Genomic DNA, 7,580 nt, shown 5'->3' with positions numbered 1-7,580 from the left:
TATATATATATATATATATTCTTTAATTAATTATGTATCTTATCAATAATTAAGAATTTTCTTATCATATATTGAGGAAGACACAAATATACATTAAAATAGGGAGAGATGAACGAGATAGTCATATATTCCAGATACATGTGAATCGCACAAGATGCACACTAGATATATCATGTATCTAGGTTTTCAGATACATAAGAAACTGACGAGCGAGATTGGTGGGAGGTAAGAAATGCTAGAGAGATTTATTTATATATCTCAGATACATGCGAATCTACTTGGATATAGTATATCTATAAAAATAATCTAATTTTGACCCCACGTATCCCGAGATATATGTATATGAACAAACTGAAATATGATAAGATTCGTAATATTTCAACTAGAGTATATCTAAGTATTAGTTTCTAAACTAGTAGATTTAGTAAAATTCCCATTTTTAATGCTATCAAAACATTAATATATTTGTGTTTTATGTGAAGTAATACGATGGAGTCCTAGTGAAACACTCTGCAAGTACACTAGCACAAACATGAATTTTTTTTTTAATTCTTAAAATTATGTTTAATTTTTAACGTGTGATTAGTTTTTATATATCAATATAAGTGTATATCCTTTATCTTTAATAAACTAAAAAATAGGAAAGATTACTTTTAGAAGTTTTTCTTTAATAAATAATTAATGATTGTAACGATATTTTTTATTTATAACTATTTGTAGCAATATATATCAATACTATGATAAATCTGTGATATGTATTAAAAGTAATAATGTGTATAGATATAATTGTTTTAAAATATGTTATGCTTGTTTGCTAAGAAATTGACACATAATATTATAAGGGGTCATTTGATAGAGTGTATTAGGAAAATAATGCATGCATTGGGTGTGTGTATTAGTAATACCTTGTTTAGTACACTTTTTATGTCATGTATAACTAATGCTATATTGTGTATTAGGTTGTGTACTACTAATGTACCAAGAAACTCTAGGTATTAATTATACTAGGGGTGGACATAAATACCGAAAAATCGAAAAACTAAAAAACCAAACCGAAACTACGGTGCGCCTAAGAACCAAAATTTTATTTAATAAATTTAAAAATATTTAAATTACATTGCTTAATTAATAATACTTATACATTTTTGAATTTTGACTCAAAATATTTACATGACCATTTAAATTTTCAATTTTAAATGACAATAATGAATGTAAACCCTAATTCCTAAAGCCCCAAATTCTAAAGTCTAAACTAAACAAACGTTCAAAACTCAATCCAATATTTCAATTCAACTGAGAAGTCCAGACCGCTTCAGTCTTCAGCCTCTCGCCTTAGAGGCTCAAACCATCATCGTCCGCTGACATCAAAAAATACGTATTTCTCGAAACATCGTTATCGATTTTCTGTTGAATTTATGCAATTATTGTGAAAATCAAATTTTGTATGAAAGGGTAACTGAGTTTTGGAGAAAGTGCAGCAAGAAGATTCACAACACTGATTGAATGTTTCTTTTGCTTACTACTTTAATTTTTTCTTTTTGCAGATGAAGAATGAATATAGAGTTGTTGGTGATGGTTCAAGTGATGACTTGCATGATAATAAAAATGATAGCATAACAATGACGCACCTGGCAGTGACTATGGCAGTGTTGGCACTCAACCTAAAAATAAAAGAAAGAAATAGCACCAAGATCCAAGTTTGGAATCATTTTGATAAGATTGTTGAGAATGGTATGAATGGAGCAAGGTGCAGATATTGTCACCGAATTCATATATATACTTACATTAATGGTACAACTGCATTGAACCAACACTTAGCAAGGTGCTCTATTTATAAGTCTACTATTGAAACTACTTCTCAATCAAAGAAAAATTTTCTCGTCTACTGATGCACAAGCACCACTTTAAAAATTTGAACAAGAGTAGTTAGGAAGGCTTTAGTTGAAATGATAATTATGGATGAACTACCTTTTGATTTTGTAGAAAAAGAAGGTTTTAAACAGTTTATTAGTCAAGTTCAACCTCTTGATGCTTCAATATGTGTATCTTTCTATATTTCGTGATCAACGACACTAACCTACAGTTTGAGTGTCTATGAATCGAAGTTAGCAAAGTAACTCAACCAAGGGTTAGGGTCGTGTCCCAAGAGAGTGATAGTGAAAGGTGTATCTACTTTGTATTTCGTTCTAAATAGTGATAGCTCTAGATATTTTCAAGTTAAACACAAATTAAATTTAATTTGTGACGCCAAAGTGTCAAATATCAAGAAAGGGTTTTGTCACAAGTAGTAGAATTAGCAAAATCAAAGAACAAAAACAAGTATGTGAGAGAGTTCTTGGAGTGTGACCGCAATATATGATAATATAAACTAATGCATACATGCTTTTGATAGGAAAACTCACAAGACAATGGTGACTAGGCCATGTTTTAGGTGAAAGTAAGTTCCCTCTCGGGCAACTTACCCTATATCAAATGGGTTTCTCTCGGACACCTACTCGTCTAAACTAACCAACCTACGTCATACCCACACCCTGAACATTCAACAGAGGGTGCTTGGATATGGGACTAGGCTCACTCTTTCGAGTTGAACCTCATATCGACCCACTCCTTAGGACATCAGTATAGTGGTCTTGGTTTCGTGACCTCCCTCTCGGTCAAGCCGAAAATACATAGGTGGTTTTGTATTTGTAACTACAAACCCATTAAATTAGACCAAAATCACTAGGTAAAATCACCATTAAAATGTATCTAATCTTATCAGCAAGCAAGACCCAACAATAATATCAATACATATTTGCTAAATCACACCCCATGAATGGGGTAGTTTTAGCCACACATCAAGCAATAATCAAATATACTTGAAATGATAAAGGAATCAAGTGGGTATAAGATATGACACCTTAAAAGTAGCAAAGAAAGGTAAATGGAGAAGACCCACTTCCAAGATTGGAGGAAGAACTTCTTTCTTCAAGCTTCCTCAAAACCCTCTCCAAACTTGAGATAAAACATAAGAGCAAAGTTTCTATATTTTTTTACTGTCTAAATTTCTATATCTAAATATAAAAGAGTTCAGTATTTATAGACTTCAGATTTAGTGATGGTGTATCCATTCGGCAACTATAGTCGTGAATCGCCAGTAATTTGGTGACTCGCCCTTTTGTGCATTGCCTTAATATCCATGGATGTTGTAATGTTAGGCGAAATAACTCTGCTTTGTAGAACTATTTAGCGAAGCGCCGACTACTTCTTTTTGTCGCCTTTTATTCCACTTCCTTCACTGCTCTGAAGGCGGAACTTTGCCATACGGCGTATCACCAAGTGTGCTTGGTGATGCACACTTTGAATCTTCAGCTCTTTTCTTTCGTTTTGTACCTAAGTGTACATGCTCTTACCAAATCCCCAAATAACTGAAACTTAGAAGTTTTATCAGATATCGAGATAAAATATACAATCGAGGATACTATTTGCATTAAAATAATGTCCTAGATGAGTCCAATTTGAGGACTCATCACTTCTCTTTAGAATTTTTTCTCGTAAGACAATAACAAGGGATTGCTATGCACTTTATAGTGAACTAAGATACAATCTGAAGAAGTCTTTTATAGAAATATAAACAAAGATTTGTCTCATCACTGACATATGGACCTTGATGCAAAGAATAAATTACATGTGTTTGACTGTTTATTTCATTGACAGAAATTAACTGTTGCATAAGAGAATACTAAATTTTTGCCCCATCTCTAGTCATAAGATTGAACACATGGCAGATGCTATTGGTAATTCCTTGCTTGATTAGAACTTGGATAATGTGTTTTCTGTTACTGTTGACAATGCTTCTTCAAATAGTGTTATGATTACAAAATTATCTAAGCACTTAGATACGTGGGGACGAATATAATGGAGGACAAACATCTTCATGTGAGATGTATAGCTCACATATTTAACTTAATCGTCCAAAAAGGTTTGAAGGAAATTGATATTTCTGTCAAACGAGTTAGGCAAATGGTGAGTTATGTTAGATCATCTCCAACGAGAACAAGAAACTTTGTGAAATGTTGTGAAGTCCAAAAGATAGAATGTAATAAAACAGTGTTGCTAGATGTGCCTACTAAATGGAATTCTACCTAGTTGATGTTGGAAGCGACACAAAACTTTAAAAAGACCTTCGATAGATTTTATCTTTTTGATAAACATTGTAAAACTTATCTATACTCATATTTGTGAGGATGAAGGTGTTATTGGATTACCTGCATGTGATGATTGGGAATATGTAAAAAGTGTAGTAAAATTTCTTGAAAAGCTTTTGAGCTTAAAATAAAGATTTCAGGTTCACAGTATCTTACATCTAGTGTTCATTTTGAGGATATATGTGAGCTCTATGTATACTTGAAACAACGTCTTACAAGTGAAGATCTTAATTTGAGAAATATGGTTGATGGGATGATGATGAAGTTCAAGATATATTGAAGTACTCATGATAAGATGAACTCAATGATTTATATTGCTTATCTGTTAGATTCTCGCAATAAATTTGTCTATGTTAGCTTTGGACTTGAAGAACTATTTGGGGAGGAAATTTGAAAGAAAGTAGATACACAAGTGAAGACTTATATGGAAACTTTGTTTGAAGATTATTTAAGAAAATATTCAAAATAATATCAACATTAATCATCTCCATCTAGATCAACTTTATCAGATTTATTTGATTCATCTAGCTCTTTTTGATAACAAAAGCTTTGAGAACTAAGCTTCACATAAAGAAACAAAAGGAAAATAGTGGAAGTGGGGTTGCTAAGTCATAGTTGGAGATACCTTAAAGAAGATCAAGAGCCTGAACATGACTATTTTAATGTCTTAAGTTGGTGGAAATTTAATGCTCTAAAATTTCCTATTCTTTTAGATTTAGCTCGTGATGTATTGGTTATTCCAATTTCAAGTGTGACATCAGAATGTGCATTTAGTATCGGTGGGTGTATTTTTGATCGATTCAGAAGTTCTTTGACTCCTAAATGTGTGCAATCTCTTGTTTGTGCTCAAGATTGACTTTAAAAAGAGCCTAATTCTATTTGTGTGGAAGAAATCTCAAAGAATCTTGAGAAACTTGAACTTGGTGAGTTTTCATATTACTTCTGTGGTGTGAAACTAATCTACTTATGTTGCTTGACATTTTCTTAAATTATCTTTAGAAATGGCAAGGGATTCTTGCATGGTTGACATATGATAACAATTTGCTCTTTTGCTAATAATGATGAGTTTCAATACTTTATTTGTTTGATATAAGATATCTTTTTGTATCTTGAAATATTCTGACATCTAACTAATTTTCTGCCTTTTGGTTTAATTTTTTTATTAGGTTCAAATTCAACCATATCTCCTAAAGCTCGTGATTTGATTTTGAAAATATTATGTGATCGTTTAAGACACCAAAGAAGGGCGTTGTGACTTGTGATTGTGTTTACTGTATTATGGTAATTTAAGTTGTGACTTACGTTTTAGAAACATTTGTATTGTTTTGTGGTGTTGCATTGATGTTATTTTGTTGGCTGGCCGCTGGAGCAGCTAGACATTGTTTTGTTGCATTGATGTTATTTTGATTTTTGTGGAACTTGAATGTCAACTAAAGTATCTGAAGAGATGGTGTCGTTTAATTTGATGATGTTGTATTTTCTTTTTTATAAAAATGTGTGGACACTGGATAAGTTTTCCGAGTAAAGGTAACTGGGCAGCCTTATGTTTTGAATGTTTGTTGACTGCATGAGTAAAGGAGAACTGGTAATTGTGTTGTCACTTGTCAGTTCAATTTTTGGATATTTTTCAATAAAGTATTTTTAATCATTGTTCATCTTAGAAGATGTTTGTTCGCTTGTTGTATGTTTTACAGATGTAATGTCAATATAATGTGGAACTATTGTTGTTTATGTACAATTGTACATTGTGAGTCCTTCTATTGTGTCGTTTGAAAAAGTCTATCGAGGAATCGTGCTTACTAGGCTGCTTACTCTCTTCTTTATTCATTCAACATTCAATTATGGGAGAAAGTCTTTAGGCTTTAGCAACATTGCAGTCATCTATGCTAATTAAGAAATAGAAACAAATTCTTAGGCATCTTTGCTGAAAAAATCAGCTATCCTCTCTTTATTTTTATTAAACACATGATTGAAAATCTAAACACTTTATCATATTTTCTCTTTATTTTTGTTCACGCCAAAAGATTGATTTAAAAACACCGAAATAAATCAAATCGATCTAGTTTGGTATAACTTATGATGCACACTTTTTTAAAATCGAATATTAAAGAACCGAACAAAAATTTAATTAAATCGAACCGAAGAACCGAATGCGCACCGCTAAGTAATTCATAGCATTTTAACACTTGCATTAGATTATATAGTTACAAAATTACCCTCAAAGCCTTTGAAAAAAACATTTTCCATCGTACTTATTTTAGAAACCTTTCATCTTCTTTGTACTTTGTCAATGGAAATTTAAGAGTAGGTTTCTTCTTCCTTTTGCTTAATCAAATATTATTTTCTCATGTTCACAAGGTTAGTACTTTTATCTTTCATTAAAATCTATGTTTTTCAGCCTCTCTTTCACAAGTTAAGTATAATTATTTCTCTATCAAAATCAACGATTTAGAGTTAGCCAACCATTTTGAAATGCAATCAAAGTGTTTTGTTAATTTTAATTTAGCAAATAGTTGTGAAAAAGGTAGTCGTCCAAAGTTAATAGATTTGATGAAACTCATTTTTCAATATATTTTGAGCTCATCTATTCCACTCGTTATATGGTCGAAAATTTGAAATTTATGCACATAGATACTTATTTAAAAGCTTTATATGTATTCATTCTTATTTTTATTGAAAGTATAGGTGTTATTATGGATCTTCAACCATTATGAGGTATTGAATATATTATTCTTGTGGAAATATTGTTTCAGCATTTTTTTGTTCTCCTTATTTGTCTTTTCATGACTAGTCATGATCATTTTCTAAGAAGACGATGTCGAAACAGACGTGAGGTTAGGTATCATATGAGTGTCAAAGTTTCGAAATCATTTCTCACTTACACTATGTCATAAATGATAATGGTAGTGTATGTATCGATAAGATAAGAATGGATAAAGATGTCTTTCATACTTTAGTTTTCTAAACTAAGTATATTGGAGAAGAATGTCAAGAATCTGAAATTAGCAATGATTTTATATAGCTTGGCTCATCATGAGAAACATAAGTCCATCAAGGTTGATTATATTAGATCGGGATGGAGCGTAAGTCAAGATTTCAATGAATGCTTGAGTGTTGTTCTCAAACTAACTCCATTGCTACTTGTTAATCCTAAATCGATACTTGATGGTGTTAGAGCATTATATACACAAATATCATCCTAGAAGTGGATTGAAAGGTGAACCTTACATCAAAAATAAATGAGATATTTAAAAAGTTGTTATGAAAGTATAGCTTTGTTGAACACTCGGAGTGGTTTGAGATTTTAATATAGTGATGGAACTATAATAGTTGACGATCCAAAACATTGGATTGACTTTATAAAGGTGATTAATATATATTTTTATCATTTCA

The sequence above is a fragment of the Solanum pennellii genome, chromosome 11 (genome assembly GCF_001406875.1).
Source record: "Solanum pennellii chromosome 11, SPENNV200".
Classification (NCBI taxonomy): Eukaryota; Viridiplantae; Streptophyta; class Magnoliopsida; order Solanales; family Solanaceae; genus Solanum; species Solanum pennellii.
This window is presented reverse-complemented; position numbering follows the sequence as displayed.